Raw genomic sequence first — 21,118 nt, 5'->3', positions numbered from 1 at the left:
GAACATCTACGCTGACAGCTAGATGAGTTGATTCACCACTCATAAGGTCAACTTGTGGAATAGGTGCAGTAGAATAGTCTGACATGGAAAAATGCCTAATTAATGTCAGCTTTCTGACAAACCTGTTAAGATCCATAAAAAGTTCGAATGTATCAGGGGGAGCTATGGGGCAAAAGGAAAGGCCTTTACCTAACAAGCTTATTTCATGGCTATTTAAAACATAAGTGGATAGATTAAACAGTTTCACTGTTCCTGTATTTTTGGGAAAAAATTGGTTATAGTCTGTACCTTGGGACTTGTGTTATATGGTACCAGGAAATCTTTGCTTTTGACCGTCGGGGTGATCGGGGGCATAGTCAACTGGGACGGAAGGCCTAAGAAAGAAATCGTGGAAATGGTATTATCCATAGATAAAGAGGGGTGATCCGAGATAGGTTTAACCGTGGTGTAGATTTGTTCATTCTGTGCAGTTACATGTTGAGAATCATGTGAACTGTGGGAAGTTGTCACATTATGTAATGAATAATTAAAACTAGATTGTTCAATGGAATTGGGAGTACTATGTATGGATAACTGCATTAAGGATGTTACACTATCCTGTTTCTGTGAGTCAATAGAGTCGTTGAACTGTGGAGACGGTGGGCAGAAAGTTGATGTATCTCCTGATAGTAGGTTCATGCGTAAAAGTTGGGTGTCAAGATCAGTTGATTTCAAGGCATTAACGGGTATGCTAGAAAGTTGATATCTGGGGGAAAGGGAAACTATGTGTGGAGTTATTGGTGGCATAATGGAAGGAAAAGAGGAGAGTTTATTAGAAGGAATCACCCGACTGAAAGATTTGTTAGGTGAGTTGACACTATTGGTGTTATTGTATCTGACAAATTATTCACTGCTGAGTTATTCTTAGTTCTATTAAACTTGATATATTTTAAGTTATTTCTAAAAGATCTGCTATGAGCAGAAAATACATTTGGCAGGGTGGTAGTCAAAAGGTTGAGCTTGTTTAAAGAAAATTTGATCGGTATTATGGTATCCTGCCTCCTTATTTGGTAGGGGGGTATGTTGGTTGACTTCCACTCTTCAATCACCTAGTTTATTTGAGGAGTAGTCATTTCGATCTCTCTTCAATTTAATTGCTTTTTTCGACACTAAATCGTTTTCATATGTGGCTAGTCTATTACTAGTAGAAATTTCAAGTTTATGGAAATCCTGATGTTCCGTAAAGTTAAAGGGAATGTGTCGCTAGAATTTTTTTTTATTTTTTTAGTTAAACAGTTATTATATACATGATTAGACATTGTTCTAATTTTTAAAATTTTTTCACAAGTCAGAAAATATTATAAATTAGATTCTAATTTATAACATTTCCCTGTGCTGGTTACTAGAGGGAGCAATTACCAAAATTGCAGCATTGGCATGTGGTAAAGCAACCATATTGCTTTATGCTGCAAAATTTGAGAAGACACACTCGCTCTAGCGTCCTCAAACAATCCCCCCTCCTTTATCCTGGCTAGTGCCAGGAGAAAGGAGGGGATTGAATGTTCAAACCTCCTACACTGTGTGCTGCCAGTGTTGTAGGCTTACAAACAGTGGTAATCACACACTAAAGCACGAACATACACAGACTTAACTTACCTGCTCCTGCCTCCGCTGCTGCTGCCGCTCCCTCCGGTCCGTCCGCTCCTAGTGCTTGCTTCTAATCACATGTCCTGAAGCCGCAACCGGAAGTAGTCATCTTACTGTCCGGCTGCGGCTTCCGGTCCACAAGAAAATGGCGCCGGATGTCGCTCGGCCGAAGACCTTCCATTTGGACTGTGTGGGAGCGGCGCATGCGCCGTTCCCACACAGACGGCGTACACCATAGTGAATGCGAACGGCTCCCGTTCGCATTCTCTATGGGGATGTATGTGCCGTATTCCATCACTGTATGTGTCGTTAATCGACACATACAGAGATGAGAAAAAAAATGGCAGCCCCCATAGAGAAGAAAAAGTAAAGAGAAGTAAAACACAAACACACAAATAAATACAATTTATTTTAATAAAACACTAAAAGCAAATCGACATAAAAAAATAATAATTTGCGACACCCTTCCTTTAAGTAGCTGCTCTTTTAATGTGTTGATTTCAAGAGTAAGTGACCTGCTGATCGAAAGTCTTTTCATCCTAAGCATTTCTAGGAAACCAGTGTTACATTGTCCAGTAAAATTATACCAATCGATATTAAACAAATTGTCTGTAGGATAGGGGTTATTAAATAATATTCTTAAACCCCTAGGGGAAATGTTCTCATCAATATAAAACTTTAAAAAACGACAGTCAATATTCTGCAGAGCCTCCCTTTTCAAGGTATCCTCCAGAAGCAAAAAGAGGTCTGTCATAGTCTGTTTGTTCAGTGGTAAATTTGTTACTCACTGTTATAGATGTCCCCGGGGGGATCTCTGCCCAAATCGATTCAAGTATTAGAAGTTCACGCAGGTGGTCTCTGTTATTAATAAAATCCAACATCATTTTTTTTTCCTCTATTTCTCTTTTTTCCTCTATTACTCTATATAATGTACTGGGAAACTAAAAATAAATTCTTTCTTTGTGGGATGAAATTGGAAAAAAAACACTGTGATTCCTCCATTGTTTTTTGGGTTTTGTTTTTACGTTTTTCACCTTGCGGTAAAAACAACAACTTAACTTTATTCTGCGTCTCAATACAATTATGGTGATATCAAATTTATATAGGTTTATATATTTTAGTACTTTTACAAAGAAAAGACTATTTGTTAAAAAAATAAAATATTTTTTTTGTATCACCACGTTCTGTAAGCCATAACTTTTTTTATTTTTTAGTCGATTGAGCACTGTGAGGGCTTATTTTTGGCGGTACGAGCTGTAGCTTTTATTGGTACCATTTTATAGTACATACAACTTCTTGATCACTTTTTGTAACATTTTTTTTAGGTCAACAAAAAACAGTGATTTTGGTGTTTTAAATTAATTATTTCTTACGGCGTTGACCGTGCGCAATAATTGACATTTTACTTTATTCTGCAAGTCGGTGCAATTACTGCAATACCATATGAATATAGTTTTTTTTTGTTTTGCAGCATTTGCGCAATAATCACATTTTTATAAAATAATTTATTTTCTGTGTCACCATATTCTGAGAGCCATAACTATTTCATTTTTCAGTCAAAAAGCTGTGTAAGGCCCCATGCACACGATCGTAAAAAACCTCCGTTTTTGCCGACCGCAATTGCGGTCGGCAAAAACGGAGCCATTCACTTTCATTGAACGCGGACACCTTTCCGTAGCACTACGGAAGGGTGTCCGTGCCGCGGAAATGTTCCGGGAATTATGGAACATGTCCGTTCTTTCGCATTTTGCGGGCCGTTCTCCCATGCTTTGTATGGGAGCACGGCCCGAAAATGCGGCTGTCAGTCGGCGGCCGGCCGTGCCCGCAATCGTGATTGCGGGCATGGTCGTGTGCATGGGGCCTAAGGGATTGTTTTTTTGCGGGACGGGGGTTAGTTTTTATTGGTACTTTTTTGGTCACTTTTTATTCTATATCTTGGCAGGGGTGATGACCAAAAAAAGGACAGACAAACACAGTCAGGTAAGATTCATTACTGGTTATCACTCCCGATGGCCACAAATGAAAGAAATCTTTAAACGCTACTGGCCAATATTACTGACAGATCCTACTCTGGAAAGATTCATCACAAAACATCCAAGTATTACAGTGAGACGGTCTAAAAATCTAAAGGACCACTTGGTAAAAAGTCATTATGACCCAATAAAAACCAAATACCCATTTGGGACCAAGGGTCCTAAATGGGGATGCAATCCCTGTGGACAATGCATTGCTTGCCCCAATATAGAAAAAGCTACTACATTTACTAATGCCTCTGGTGCCAAGATTTTTAATATCACTCATTCAATAACTTGCACCACAAAAGCTGTAGTATACTATGCAGTATGTCCTTGCCCAAAAATTTATGTCGGTCTCACCTCCAGAGAGCTGAAGGTTCGAGTAAGAGAGCACATGGCTGATATAAAGCGAGCATCAGGGGCGGATAACCTGGAAAACCTGAAACCTGTGGCCCGACATTTCAAAAAGCATCATTCTTGTGACTCCTCTAAATTGAAGGTGAGGGGAATTGACCACATCACATGCGGTATGAGAGGAGGTGCTATTAGGCAAAAACTTGCACAATGCGAGACTCGTTGGATATGGGCCCTTGGGTCAATGTTTCCATACGGTTTAAATGAATCCTTGAGTTACGCTTCGTTTCTGTAGCCATTGACTCCGTAGTGGGTCTTGGTTTTTTAAACCTTTTGTTTGTGTTATTTTATTGTACTAACTACCCTCTTGTTATCCATCTCTTTCCCCTTTGTGTAGAACCATGAATTGTCTTCTTATATCTTTCGAGGAGGCTACCAAGTGGATCCCATTGAATAGGATCAAAGAAGAATTCAGAATTGTCTCTTTGCAGTTTTTTTCGTCGTTTTATATGTGCTTTATCACTATGCAATTTGCATTGTATTTCAATACATCTTTTTTAGAGATATATTTTGTATTTCATCGTTTTTTTAGCGATATATTTGTATTTTACCCACTTTTTTATGCAACTGTTCACGACGTTTTTTCATCACATACAGTGATGTTTTATACGTGTTTTATCACGTAATTTTTACCGCAATTTTATACACTTCTGTGAGTTACATTGGTGTTTTATCCAATATTTATATAAAGCTCACGGTGTTTGAACACACCATCCCGTCACGTTTTATTTCAGTCCTTCATCACTTTTTATTTCTTCTTCCACACCTCATCATCCACGTAGCAGCATTTCTCTTTTACATTTTTTCACATTTTTCATTACGTTTTATTCAGCAGTAGGCATATGCATTTGTGCTTTTCCTTTTATATCCACTCGTATAGGTCCCGCAATTAAATAATTTTCATTACCAGTATTGGACCGTCTTCATTATTCACTTATTTCTTTTTGGTTTCATAATTTTTATTTTCATTATATGCACACAACACTATACACAATTTAATCATCCATTCCCTCACATTTTTCATCTTACTCACTTATACACTCATGGCACATTAAGGTTGTCTATTGACATTGCTCTCTTTTATCATTCAAACACATCATCTCACTCACGTCGATTTACATGTATTCGTTCCCATGTTCCTTTTTATTTCTTTACGATCAGATAGTGCAGACATACTCTTTTTTTCATGCTGGCATCTGTCACATACATTCTCTCTCTTTCTTTGATCCTCCGGTAGCATATGCACGGTGTGAGAGTGCGCTGATGAAATACAAAACAAAAATAAGGGGGGGAGTGGTCCTGGCTCTTTCCGTCCGCTGTCTATAATCGGAGTAGGCTGTGGGGGGCGCGGTCAGTCCTCGCCGCCCCACATCCTCTCTGATGACGCGGCACCGGAAGTGGGGCAGCGTCCATCTCTGTACCCCGCATCAGACGCCGATTTCCTCCTTCCGGCTATGTTACCCCTCCTCTTCAATTCACAACACATGGGGTATATAGTATATAAGAGTGGGCATGAGCAGTTTGACCCCAACCCCGGACGAAGGCAGGTGCCGAAACGCGCGTCGGGTGTAGACGTCCTATCCACGCATCACAATGTCCATTGGTATGTTAACCATATACTGTTATTCTCAGCAGCTTGCATATATTGCCTGTCATTTTTGATCTCTTTTAGTTTGGTCCTCAGTATTGTCTCACATTTGTATTTTGTGGCGCTGTTTATATGACTCTTCATACCTACATAAAATCGCCATCATCCTATTAAGTATATTTACATTCATATGCTTGTGACAGTCTGTTTGATCCTACTTACCTTCTATCTGCTTCAATATCATGTTTATTATTAGCCTTTAAATATGCTGGCAAAATAATCATACCTGGCTTACTATAGATTTGACGTCTTTTTATTGTGTGACTTATCCTCCATTCCATCTTTTAACTTGTCCAATGTCTTTATTCAATAAAATGTGTATATTTTTTGTATCTTCATGTGCTTAGTCGATCATTCTTTCTTGGTAGTTTCTCATGGCATAGTTATTTGTTTATATTTTTTGCAGTGTTTACAGTGCGGCAAAAATAACATTATAGTTTTATAGTTTGGGTTGTTACGAACGCAGTGATATCAAATATGTGTACTTCTTGTAACGTTTTCATTTTTTTCCTATAATAAGAGACTTATTATAGGAAAAACAACAACTTTTATTTTTACACTTTTATGAAACATTTTTATTAACTTTTTTTAACTTTTTTTTTTTACTTATTACACTTTCTTTTTTTACCTGCAGCACTGATTGCTGCTATAATACATTACACTACCTAGGTAGTGTAATGTATTCCATCTGCCAGTGTGATGTCACAGTCACTCTGACGGTAAGCCTATGTGGACCAGCCAGAGGCTGATCCTCATACGCTTCCATACATGGCAGACCCGGAGGCCGTTGTCCGGCCTCCGGTTGCCATGGCTACCCCCACATTTGCATGGGGGCTGCCGATGTGCTACAAACCCCCTAAATGCGGCGATCGCAATCAATGACCGCGTTTAATTGATTAATTGCCTAAATTAGCGGCGATAAGCCGCTGATCGGCAGCCCCGGAGTGTTAGCTATCGGGACAGCTGACCTCCTGGTTCCCAATGCACACTTGTCACTTGATCTCTCTTCACCCAGTACACTTTCCCTCTTTGGCTGCCTTAGTGATACTGGGTCTGTATAAAGCGGACTCTGTCAATCTCAGCAAGCACACTACAATCTCTATTCTTCTAGGAGCAGCAGGGTCCCCTATGAGTCCATGTGGTTTCTACCACGCTTTGATCTTCCCTTCCTGCTGCCAGCCCTTGATAAGACTGATGTAGCAGGGCCATCTAGTGGGAGTAGCATTGCACAAAACAGGACAACTATAAAGGGGAGTTTACACAGAGTTCTTTGATGAGTTTTTTGACATGGAAACCGCGCCGCAAAACGCGCCAAAAAATGTCCGAAAATGCCTCCGATTGATTTGAAAAAAAAGGGACATGCCCTATCTTCAGGCGTTTACGCCTCTGACCTCCCATTGACATCAATGGGAGGCAGAGAAAGCGTATTTCGTGGCATTTTATGCCCGCGGCGCTCAATGAGCGCGGGCAAAAAACTACGCGAAAATAGGCGTGCAGGCAGGAGGAAAATCTGCCTCAAAATTCCAAATGGAATTTTGAGGCAGATTTTCCTCCTGCAAAAAACTCAGTGTGAACCCAGCCTAACAGTTATACAGTGCAAAACAATGCAGCAATAACATATATATACATTAAGCATGAAAATGGCAAAATAGTTCAGCAGCACTGCAGCTCGACAGTGCTGACCATCATTAGTATTTTTAAAGAGGTAGCTACCTGAAACATTAGTCCCGGGCAAACAGTCGATTTTAAGGTCAGGCTCCGGCAACACTTTACAGATGTACAGCTGACTACTATGAAGCAGATCTTGGCAGCTGCTGCTGTAGTAACATGGAAAAGATGGCTGCCCCCAAAATCATGTAAAGGAAACAAAATACAAAATACTATCAGAAAATAAAAAACAATATAACAAGGAGTATGTTTCAGCATATATATTTAATTAGTCAATTTAAAAAAAAAAAAGTTAAGGTGTTACATTTCCTTTCATGGTGACATATATGATGTAATCCTCTAGTTCTACACATACAAACTAATGTGTGAAATATTTAGCATCTGGGTTAACAAATTATGTTTTTATTAAAATTGGTAACGTCCCAATGGCTGGTTGTCTCATGCAATAGATAAGCAAGGCAGTACCTAAATTAATACTCACAGAAATAAAGTGAGCCCTGACAAGTCTATAATGTGAATTTAGTGTCTTGACTACATAGAGAATGCAGTAGTGTAATTCATGGATAACTCTTTCAAGAGCTATTCTCTGACTGTGCAACCTATTGATCTTTATTCTATATCTGCTCCTTCCTATAGAGAGAAACTAACACTTTTATATTGTGTCATGGTTACTTTATTTTCACAGTGTTATCTTTTTATGACTCCTGGCTTGCAGGTTCCCTGTGTAAGAATTAAACTGCTAGGCAGTGTATAATTTAATAGCCTTCCCAGGAGTATACCAATTAATTGCCGGACACCATGTCGGGCTCCTTTGCCTGGGCCTCCCCAAATCAGACACCCTCTCCACAGGAAAAAAATTAATAAAAGCATTTACTTACCGCTCCTGCGTGTTCGTTTGCTTGCAGGGGCCCGCCCTGAATCCCCCAGACTGCCACATCAGACTTTAAGCTACACACTTTAACCTTTGTATTGTAAATTGCAGAGGTTGTATATTAAGCAATATTGTGAATACAGAATGTGCACTTAAAGGGGTATTTCCATCTTATAAAATGCTGGCATATTGCTACGCCAGGCTATGAACCTCTTGGACCCGCACCAGGGAATCAAGGAGCCACAGTGCTGCCTAAAGGGGTATTCCGGTTATAGAAAGTTATCACCTATTCACTGTAAAGGTGATAACTGCCAGATCGGTGGGGGTTCGACCGCTGGGTCCCCTGTTCCCACCTGTTGCTAGGAGGAGTTAAATAGAGTGGCGTTAAGCATTCACCCCTTTGCTCTATTAATATCTATGGCACTGATGAAAACAGCTAATCACAGTGCCTTGGGCACCATTCCGTATTCTACTTCTAATTATGCTTTTGGTTATGTATGGTTATTACACTGTATGACAGCACACCATATGGAGGGGGGTGGCACAAACACAAGGCACAATCCAAAATAAAGTCTGCCCTGCGTGCAGATTGTCTTGTATCCAATAATGAAACGTATTATACTGCCCAGTAACAGTGTTATATTAGTGAAACTGATGTATTAACATTTCTGTCAATCATTTGTGCACCCAGCAGTAGACTACCACACTTACTATGCTTTCCATTGATTTTTTGATTTTTTTTTCCATTATTTAAAAATTTCGCTTTTTAATTGAGCCAAAGTTGAACCTACACTTCCCTTACGTCCCTTCCAGCAGCACAACAATGGGGAGATCATGCCCCTGTGAACTGGTAGGACAGACAGAATTGTATTAAATTAAATTAAAGACACTATAAAGGATAATAGAGCCCCTTCCCTACTGTACTTTTTGTCTGTCCTGTTGAACTTAGGACAGATGGGATGGGAGATATGCACCTATATTTTTCTTTTGCTGCGGTGCAGTTTTGCGCTACAGCATTTTCCCTGTGTCTGGGCCATGGAGGGTCTGGCAGGGCTCTTGCCGACTGGAGTTGCACAGTGTTAGTCCCGGATCGGGTCTGCATGTCTGCATGTCTTCCTGTAGACTGGAGGCGCTGTCTCTCCAGTCTGCGGACTCCTCTACTCTGTAGGAGAAGTGATGTCATAGTTTTAATAATTTTTAAGTTTGTAGTGTCTTATAGTCTAGCGTTCGGCCTTATATTAAGGCCATACATTCCCTTCTATTGTTTTAAAAAGGATTACTTCTTTGTCTGAGCATGCAACCATGATGCCATTTTGGGGAATGTGGCTTCTAATTGGCATCCCCCCACAGCTATTTAAAGCTGCAGTGTACCTTGTCTCTGCTTCTTGTGTATATACCTTTGGGTGATAGTTTCTTGTCAAGAAATTACGAAAGAGATTTTTAATTTTATGATGCTATCAGCTGAAGGTATTTTTTTACTCTATTCCTTCTGTTTTTTTTTCCTCTTGCCGTGGAATCTAATATTATTTTGTTTTTTTCCAGATGTGTTCTGCAGGATCTGGTGACAGGGGGTCGGGAAGGAGACTGTAATGTCGGGGTAGGGAGATGGACAGGTGAGCCCTAATATACCCGCCACTCAGTCCCTGCCTACTTGCACAGTCCGTCCTAGGTGACGGCGTACAACTGGGTGACGGTCCCTACGCTCACTATGTGAACGACAAACAAAACAGACAAGGGAACACAGAAGCAAGGGAAGAGGTGAAGTTGCCCACGGAACACCGTGAGCAACAGAGTAGTGAACGAGCCGAGTCAAACCTGGAGAGAACGCGGTAACAAAAGCAGAACAGGAGAATAGTCAGTCAAGCAGGGTCAATATGAAGCAGAGATCAATGGTATTAGCAGGAGCAGCAGAGCCAGGAAACACAAGAATCATAGGCAAAGGACAGACAGCAAATGAAGGGATAAATAGACCAAGGGCGGGAGCTAGAACCGTCTGGCCAGGCTGTGATAGGTTCTCCCACTCCTCAGCCTACCAGCCTGAGTGGTAGCAGATCGAGTCACTCTATCAGACCTAGGGACAGGTGCAGACTGATTAACCACGGGTGTCGACACAGAAGCTGTGTCTGGCAGATCCTTTACAGAGACAATCTGCCTCTAAGCACAAGCATGTAAACTGTAGGAATTGCAATATTCCACTTCCAAACAGCTACAAGTTTAATCGTTGCTAGGATTGCTGCCCCAATAATCCTACAGGAGACCTATCTTTACAGGATGTGGTTATCTGGGTGAAGGACTATGACCAGGATTCCGTGAAGGAGATAAAAGAGTCAATTTCTCTTATTTCAAGGAACTCTAGTTGCTGCTCTCAAAGCAAAAGTTCTGTAATTCGGTCTGGGGAAGATTTTCAAGTTCTAAACGAGACATAATCATCTATGTCTGAAGAAGAAGATGAGGAGGTTGGAAAGAATTACTTTCCAGTCGAATAAGTTCAAAAATTAATAAGATCCATCCGTCAAGGAAACTTGATGTTGATAAGTGGAAGCCCCAGCGTCCACCTCTAGAGGGCCTAGGGCCTACCAAGTAGAAAAAGCTTTAAAAAAGGCGATGATTGGCAAATGGATGTATCAGGATAAACAACCTATTTTCTACAAGAGATTCAAAAATCCCTATCCCATCAGAGAAGAGCAGTTCATCAAATGGGGTCCTCTGCACAAGGTCGGCAAGGCTATTGCCAAAGGCTAGTGCCAAACTAGCTCAATGTTGAGACAGTTGCCTATCTTACTGGACCCAATAGATATATGGATATTTACTTCTTGCTAAATCCCTATCATTGTGCTGATGGTCAGGGAGCGTTGGTTTCTAACGTTATCCTGTTTTCCCTTAGTACTTGCGGCAGCACAAGCTTTCCCTCCCTTTGTTAAGTTCTTTATAATAAACACAGTAGGGATCTGTCTCTATTAATATTTATAGGTTGGGTTTAGGGCATTTAATTAGTCTTTAATTTAATAAAATGTTGTCTGTCCTACCAGTTCATAGGGGCAGAAATCCCCCATTGTTGCGCTGCTGTTAGGACTGAGGGCAAACAGGGTAATGTTAGAAACCAACGCTTATGTATAAGAGAGTTGATCGGAAGTTGTTATTAATTTTACTAACTGTATCAGAAGAACTGGGCTGAACCAGCTGATTCTTATTCTTGGATTAGCAGTTTCATATGTAAGACAACATTGCAATTCATTCTGTAGAATAATTTGTCCACGGACTACAAAGTCATTATGTTTAATTTTAATGTAAAGCAGCAGACTATATAAGGTTTGTTATTTTCCCTTTAGATTGGGTGCTTGAAATATACAGATGACCTAGAAACACCACACATTGCCTAAAGAGTATCTTGATCCTGGGGATAATAGATAACAGGATAATAAAGGTTCTGAGAAACAATGCATATGCATAATTTCCTTCGTATAATGGCTAGTGTGTTGTTCAGAAATCAAACTATCCATTATATTAGGCCGACACAGGAAAAATAGGAACTGATCAGCATTTTCAGCTACATGCCATTACTGGATACCATCAATCTACACTGGCTGATATTATGAGTTTACATTATTTCCTAAAATAGAGATTTCAACATTGCAACCCTATGAGGTATCCAGGGATTGAATCACTTGTAAAAAAAAAAGGACCATCCTGTAATTACCTTAGACCTAAGCATCGCCACATGAAAACCAGAGGATTCTATTTAACCTATCCTCTGCCAGTCATTGTGTTGCACTGCAGTGCTCTGCAATGGAGCAGACTCTTCAGAAAATTATGCACCAAGAGCAGGGATGGAAATCATCAACGTGTTTCATGAGCTGATCAATGTGTCTGCAATTACAAGGTGTATATTCAATCCAAATGTATGACTAATCATCTCTTTTATTGGAGAGATTTTTGAGTCAGGAAGCCACTTGCGGCTGAGATAACCATGCTTAGTATTTTCTATACAGAGAAAGAAAATATATAAAGAGAAAGCTGGAGAAGATAATTGCATGCAACTAGATGAGAGTATAGAGGGGTAATTAGAGGTACTATTCTTATGTAATCATATGAGTATGTCCTAGAGGTGGAGGACATTGTATGAAACCACTTATACATCCCCTACTGATAGATGATCACCTGTTATAAGACTGCAGTAAATCTATGGATTATCCAGCACATGTCAAACGTTTGGTAGAATTTGTAGCTAAATGGATGGTTTTGGTGTAAATTAATACAAAATATTGTTTCCCTAAGTGTACCTTCACCCAAAGCAGCTCTTGGATGTTTATGTGCAATGTCCGTGCAGAGTTTTTTTTTTATAATACAGCTTGCGTGTATTTAGTAGTTTTTATGATTTATACCTGTTGTCTATTGTTAGAAGACACTAAACCAATCACACATATAGTAGATTTTTAAATCTGTATTGAAGCTTACTACAACCTTTGAGTACTTGAGAGCTGTAATATGGGGTCCAAAAAGGTCCTACTGTGCCCATATATGCCTCCAATCTCATACAGACTTTTTTTCAGCTGGATTCTGTATGAGTCCAACAAAAAAAACCTATTGTGGCATGCTCCTTCAGCTGTCGTATTAAAAAAGGTATTTTCCCCAGAGTGCCGTAGTTTGGAGCTGCAGGATCCCCATGTGCCTTCGTACAGGCACCATGAACATGGCAGAGCTTTAATTGTGCACCATTTGTACAGTTCCAAAAACAGGAATGGCATTTGTCGCAAACCTATGGGTGTGTGGACCTACTGGGCCGCACCGCCGCAGCAGGATGGCAGCTGGCCAAAACAAATAATACAGGACGGGTCTATGATACATTGGGGGGGACTCCACAATGTCCTCTCTTTCAAACGACCTGGATAGGGCATCGGCCCTCACATTTTTGTCAGCAGGACGGTAGTGGAGCACAAATTGGAAATGGGTGAAGAACAGCGACCACCTGGCTTGACGAGGGTTTAGCCGTTGAGCAAACTGGACATAAGTGAGGTTCTTATGGTCAGTGTATATCAGGATGGGATGGGCTGCGCCCTCTAGCAGATGTCTCCACTCCTCCAGCGCCAATTTGACGGCCAATATCTCCCGATCCCCAATAGAGTAATTGCGCTCAGCGGAGGAAAAAAGTCTTGAGTAATAGCGACACACCGCTGCCTTTCCTTTGAAGCTTCACCTGCACCAACAGAGGAAGCATCTACCTCCAACTGTTGGGAGACGTCAGGATGATGGAGGATTGACGCTTTACTTTCTCAGGATCCATCTTGAGAACTTGAACCGAGATGATGTAGCCCACGCACTTCTCCAGCTTGGCATACAGACAATTCTCCCGTAAACTATACCTAAATGGAGGACACCAAAGGGCTCCCTAGAAGATACGTGGAGTATAACCTTTAAATAATGAATGTGTGGACTCTCCAGGGAGCCGGGCCACAGGCCCGTGGAAGGACATGGTTATAACGTGCACCCGCTGAATGAACAATACAACCTATAAATTGGAGTCTAGCACAAGAACATTGAGTAAAACAATGAAAGTTTAATGGATCAATTAAAATGAACAGACATAAATGACAACATAGAGATGATTACCACATGAAAAAAAGGGACAACCAGAAATAAATGAGTAGAAAGCGGCACTGTGTACATAGGCTAAGGCACAGCTATGATACTATGTATTGATAATGATCAATGTACAAACAGCCAAATATCAAACACTAAAAAACCGCTGGGTAATGTATACAGTAGTGAGGAGTATGCTGAGAAAAGTCTCAATGTAAGTAGCTGGGACAAAAACCCAGAAGTAATGCAATTACGAGACTACAGCTCCATACAGTGTCATAATAGAACAATAAATGCATATCTCTTACCCATAATGGCGTGACTGGTGTCCTCCCCGACGCGCGTTTCGGCCCGGAAGCCTTCGTCTGGGGGTGGTGTCATGATGTGACCTACGGCCTTATAACTAACCCCCCACCAATCCCCAAAGGGGAAAGACATACAATTACCGAGCGACTGTGCACTCAATCTCACGGACCGGCACAAGAGCATCCGGGTCACAGACCCGGAAGCCGACAGCATGGATCCCACGTGTCAGGCGTCCGGGTCAGGAACAGGAGGCCCAGGGCCGAAAGCCGGAGCGCGACGTCGCGCATGCGCACAGTAGGGCTAGTTGTAAGCCAGAAGATACTGACACCAACATGAAGCGCCCACTAGGGGCGCACAATGAGGACCGAACCCGAGATTTAAGGCATAAGACCCACAGATGATAATTAAATAAGAATAGCTGTCCCTATCCTTTCCCTAACTAGTAGAATCCAAGAGGGGAAGGGCATGAAAGAATTCATCCACCTGTACCGAAAGATAATATTAAGGAGTCAAAAAATATATATATATATGAACAAATAAATAAATACTAAATGAAAAAAGAGAATATGCATGAGTGTAGAGATAATGCATAATGCAATTAAATACTATATAGGATGGCTAAAAAGCCATGATATTGAGTGTTACGCATCACTACTGCATGCATGACCCATGCAAAAGACCAAATTACACACGCTACGGTGCCAGATGCATCCCAGCGTCCGCTGCCAGATGGCACATATTTTATATGAATATATCAATGTGCCCATAATGCAGCATACTATAATGGCCGTGTAGTAGAGATATACACGTGTTGTTGATAAACAATTATACAAAGTGTATTTATCTATATGTTTAAAATGTACAGTCAAATACATAAATAAAATGAGTATAAAACATGTGAAAAAAACCGCATCGATATCAATATTGAGCCAATATATATATATAAATCACCTTAGTGCTGATGCATATACGTGTATATGTGTTACATAGCTTGCCATATCATGGCTAGTAATTGATGACAGCACTATAGACGGACTGCAAAAGCAGCCCGTATGTTGTAATAAACTAATGGATGTGAGGCATGTGCGCGTGCGAGAAACAAACAACGACCAGGGAATTTACAGACTAAGACCATGATCACTAAACACTGAACAAGTGACATACCAGACTAGATGACTAAAATAATACAGATATGGGTGTGAAATATTAAAAGTGAAATATAAGTACATATTAGTGAGTGATGCGATAAAAATATCAGGACCAATGATAATGAGTGATAAGTACCCATGAATATAAAACAATAGTAATACTGTGCAGTGACCAATGCTTTAATAAAAAACATGACAAAATGTGACAAAAAAAGTGAAATATATAATATTCCATAGATGTCCAAAACATCATCAAGGATGAAGTTGCCATCAATGCAACAAACGTAGGTGATATAATTAGTGCAAGTTTTATCTATCACAGATTATTACATACATACAAAAACTAGCACTTGATGGATTAACATCACTAAATATAACAAAAAATTTAGAACATGTTAAAATACCAATTAATAAAGTTGGTGAGGTCAATATATCATAGAATGTCTATCAGACATGAAACATTGACAACCAACAGTCATACCACACCCGTGGTGGTGTAATAGGAAGAAGATCACAATAACAACTGTATAGTGTATACCCACGTAGGGGGAAACAGCATAATGTTATCTACTCAAACCAAAAAATGGGAAACTAAGTAAAATGAAAAAGCATACAGGCTGGAACAGATACAGAGTGGGTATATTCCAAGTGTTGGGCCAGAATGAACATCCATGCTGCCAGGATGCGTCGTCCACAGAGCATACATCGGCCTGTTACACACCCATTGGATGGAGGAGGAAGAGAAGTCGTCAAAGGCGCAGAAGGTCAGTAGAATGTCATATCGCAGCACGTGCACCATATACAAATGGCAATCTAGGACAACTAAAAGCAGTCATATGTTAAAAAATGGCTATTAATGTACACATAACACATTAGTTAAAAACAAAACAACACCATGAGAGATCCCCACACCCCTATAGGAAAGCTGCAAACCCAAGGGTTTCATTCAAACCCTTTGGTTGTAGTGTTTTGAGTTTCCAAATCCACTTGGATTCTACTCGCAATAGTTTTTGCATTAACGAACCACCTCTCAAATTAAGCTCCACATGGTCAATGCCTTTGATTTTCAGGTCCTTGGATGCACAGTTGTGATACAGGAAGAAATGTCGTGGCAAAGTTTTCAGAAGGTCAATATTGTCAGGAGACGTCCCCCTGGCTGCCTCAATGCTATTGACATGTTCCCTCGTTCTTAATTTGAGTTCTCTTGTTGTGAGGCCTATATAAATTTTTGGACAGGGGCAGCATGCATAATAAATTACTCCCTTTGTGTTGCAGTTGATGGGCCAGGTGATCTTATACGTTTTATCACCCAAAGAGTCCACAAAATCATCTCCACTAACAATGTTTGGACACGCTATGCATCGACCACATGGGCGACAACCCCATCGTGGTTTTGATGCCCCAAAAATTGGTTTGGGCAATTGTGGTTGATGGTGACTGTGAACTAGTGTGTCCCGGAGATTTCTTGCTCTCCTTGATGCTACTGCAGGTCTCGGGGGCAAAATTTCTGATAGGATGCCGTCCGTTTGTAGGACAGACCAGTGTTTGGACAAACACTTACGCATCTCCCCCCATCTATCGTGGTATGTAGTTACATACCTGATTTGAAGATCATCTGATTTCTTAGTAGCAGGGTGGAGTAATTGAATCCGCGTGGACCTACATGCCCTTTCGTATGCCTTATTGATGCATCTTTTATTGTAGCCTCTATCCAGAAACCGTTGTTTAAGGTCAGATGCCTGTTTCTCAAAATCATCTCTGGAAGAACATAATCTCCTGATTCTTAGGAATTGGCCGATCGGGATCGAGTTGATCATGTGTCTAGGATGTGACGAGGAAGCATGTAGGTATGAGTTGACCGATGTGTCCTTTCGGTGTACATCAGTCTGAACAAAACCGACATCATCACGCTTAATCAGTATATCCAGAAAATCAATGGCATCACGATTGACCTTCCACGTTAAGCGTATGTTGGAATCATTAACGTTCAGTTCACCCATAAATCCATCGAATTCATCTTGAGTACCCTGCCAGATGATGAAGATATCATCAATGAATCTGGTCCAAAGGACAACTTGACTCATTGATGATATCCGGTCCGATAGGAACAGATCCCTCTCCCACAGCCCCAGGAAAAGGTTGGCATATGAGGGTGCGCAGGCCGCCCCCATCGCCGTTCCCTGGAGCTGTAGATAGAAGGATCCATTAAAGGTAAAGAAGTTGTGGGTGAGCACAAACTCCATGAGGGTGAGAATGAATTGAGCCATCGTCGAATCAGTATCAGACATACTCAGAAAATACGCCACTGCCTGTAGACCATCTTGATGCCTGATATTCGTATATAACGATTCGACATCACAAGTAGCAAACAGCATATTGGATTCTAATTGGACCCCCTCCAGTTTTTTAAGCAGATCCGCCGAATCTCTCAAATAGGATGGCAATGTCTCCACTATAGGTTTCAAGTTTGCGTCAATGTACTTACAGACATTGTCGCAGATGTTCTTTCTCCCAGAAATAATGGGGCGACCCGGAGGTAGTTTCGGATTTTTATGAACCTTCGGCAAAAGGTATAGAGTTGCTGCCACCGGGTCCTGTACCATGAGACATTCTAATAGGGCAGTGGAGATGGTACCAGCATTTGCGGCCTCCCTCAAAATGCTAGAAAGGGAGGCGCTGAAGGAAGAAAGAGGATTGTAAGTCAATTTCTTATAACAAGTAGCATTCCTTAATTGCCGAAGCGCCTCCCTTTCATACATTTCCCTCGGCCATATCACTATGTTGCCCCCCTTATCGGCCGGCTTGTACACTATGTCTTTGAGCGATTTCAATCTTTTCAGACTGCTTCGCTCAACCGCAGTCAAATTGTCATGACTAATACCGGTAGATAACTTCTCCAGATCTTTAGAGACAAGTTTAACGAATAAATCGACTGCCAGGCATATGGTGAATGGGGGAAATTTTGTGGATCTTTTCCTAATTACCTGCGGGATCAAACTTGGGGATGGGTTCTCTTGTTCGTTGAGTAATTGTTGTAGCGCTTGAAGTGCCTCTCTTTCCTCTGATGTATTAAAGATGTTGTCATCCTTCCTGTGGAACCATCGCTTAAAGATCAGACCTCTGGCAAAAAGGTGCAGATCCTTCACCGCTGTAAAAGCATCAAAATGGTTTGATGGTGCAAATGTCAGCCCCCTGGATAATACCCCAATATCTACAGACGATAATTGATGACTAGAGAGGTTGATTACCTTCATGCGTTGGTTATCCGGTATTTGGTTTCGCCTGATTTCACCTCTTTGTCTCATCATGGGGTCAAAGTCATAGGGTTGCATGCGCCGCTCATCTGTACGGAACCTCTGCCGTCCCCTTTTATTTGATGTATATTGTCTTCTGTAGTCAATACCACTTCTTGTTCTGCCTCTCAAGTTGTCGTCCTCGGGCTCCGATATGGAACTCGCTGAGGAAACTGAGGGGGATCTACTAGTAGCACCCCTATTCTGTTTGGCATATTGCCACTTATACATTCGGTTAGTGGTCTTGTCATTGAGGTCTCGCTGGAATTTCCGACTCTTCATTTCTTGTATATTTTTCTCCCATTTGTCCATTTCCGAGTCAAGATGTTGGAGGGTGTTGTTCCACTCATCATCACTCAGTTTGGATTGTAATTGGGCCTGTACTCTTACAATTTCACTATCCAAGGATTCCAGCGCCTGCTTATCTAGACCTATTAGTAACTCCATAAAAGTCTGAGATGATAGCCTACAATTCTCCTCCCATCGACTCATGAAACTGTCATCTAATGTATTAAGGGATGGGAATACTTGAATCCGTAACCCCCTGGGTATAAGACCCCTTTGTATATATTTTTCTAGGAACGCTTTGTTCCACCATGTTTTGGTGCGTTTATGGAGCAGTGATTTTAAGCTATTTTTAACGGCAGCTGAATTTCCACGGGTGTCAGGATCTCCCATTGTGGGTTCATCTCTAAAAACCGTATCTAGTTTGGTCAACCAGGATTTTTCCCTGGCCTTAAAGTCCATACTGGTGGACCTCCCAGAATCTGAAAAAGAAACAGAAAAAATGCCAATACTATACCTAAATGGAGGACACCAAAGGGCTCCCTAGAAGATACGTGGAGTATAACCTTTAAATAATGAATGTGTGGACTCTCCAGGGAGCCGGGCCACAGGCCCGTGGAAGGACATGGTTATAACGTGCACCCGCTGAATGAACAATACAACCTATAAATTGGAGTCTAGCACAAGAACATTGAGTAAAACAATGAAAGTTTAATGGATCAATTAAAATGAACAGACATAAATGACAACATAGAGATGATTACCACATGAAAAAAAGGGACAACCAGAAATAAATGAGTAGAAAGCGGCACTGTGTACATAGGCTAAGGCACAGCTATGATACTATGTATTGATAATGATCAATGTACAAACAGCCAAATATCAAACACTAATTATCATCTGTGGGTCTTATGCCTTAAATCTCGTGTTCGGTCCTCATTGTGCGCCCCTAGTGGGCGCTTCATGTTGGTGCCAGTATCTTCTGGCTTACAACTAAAATGGACAAATGGGAGAAAAATATACAAGAAATGAAGAGTCGGAAATTCCAGCGAGACCTCAATGACAAGACCACTAACCGAATGTATAAGTGGCAATATGCCAAACAGAATAGGGGTGCTACTAGTAGATCCCCCTCAGTTTCCTCAGCGAGTTCCATATCGGAGCCCGAGGACGACAACTTGAGAGGCAGAACAAGAAGTGGTATTGACTACAGAAGACAATATACATCAAATAAAAGGGGACGGCAGAGGTTCCGTACAGATGAGCGGCGCATGCAACCCTATGACTTTGACCCCATGATGAGACAAAGAGGTGAAATCAGGCGAAACCAAATACCGGATAACCAACGCATGAAGGTAATCAACCTCTCTAGTCATCAATTATCGTCTGTAGATATTGGGGTATTATCCAGGGGGCTGACATTTGCACCATCAAACCATTTTGATGCTTTTACAGCGGTGAAGGATCTGCACCTTTTTGCCAGAGGTCTGATCTTTAAGCGATGGTTCCACAGGAAGGATGACAACATCTTTAATACATCAGAGGAAAGAGAGGCACTTCAAGCGCTACAACAATTACTCAACGAACAAGAGAACCCATCCCCAAGTTTGATCCCGCAGGTAATTAGGAAAAGATCCACAAAATTTCCCCCATTCACCATATGCCCGGCAGTCGATTTATTCGTTAAACTTGTCTCTAAAGATCTGGAGAAGTTATCTACCGGTATTAGTCATGACAATTTGACTGCGGTTGAGCGAAGCAGTCTGAAAAGATTGAAATCGCTCAAAGACATAGTGTACAAGCCGGCCGATAAGGGGGGCAACATAGTGATATGGCCGAGGGAAATGTATGAAAGGGAGGCGCTTCGGCAATTAAGGAATGCTACTTGTTATAAGAAATTGACTTACAATCCTCTTTCTTCCTTCAGCGCCTCCCTTTCTAGCATTTTGAGGGAGGCCGCAAATGCTGGTACCATCTCCACTGCCCTATTAGAATGTCTCATGGTACAGGACCCGGTGGCAGCAACTCTATACCTTTTGCCGAAGGTTCATAAAAATCCGAAACTACCTCCGGGTCGCCCCATTATTTCTGGGAGAAAGAACATCTGCGACAATGTCTGTAAGTACATTGACGCAAACTTGAAACCTATAGTGGAGACATTGCCATCCTATTTGAGAGATTCGGCGGATCTACTTAAAAAACTGGAGGGGGTCCAATTAGAATCCAATATGCTGTTTGCTACTTGTGATGTCGAATCGTTATATACG

The sequence above is a fragment of the Rhinoderma darwinii genome, chromosome 8 (assembly GCF_050947455.1).
Source record: "Rhinoderma darwinii isolate aRhiDar2 chromosome 8, aRhiDar2.hap1, whole genome shotgun sequence".
Taxonomy (NCBI): domain Eukaryota; kingdom Metazoa; phylum Chordata; class Amphibia; order Anura; family Rhinodermatidae; genus Rhinoderma; species Rhinoderma darwinii.
The sequence above is the reverse complement of the archived record's forward strand: the minus strand, read 5'-3'. Positions refer to the sequence as shown.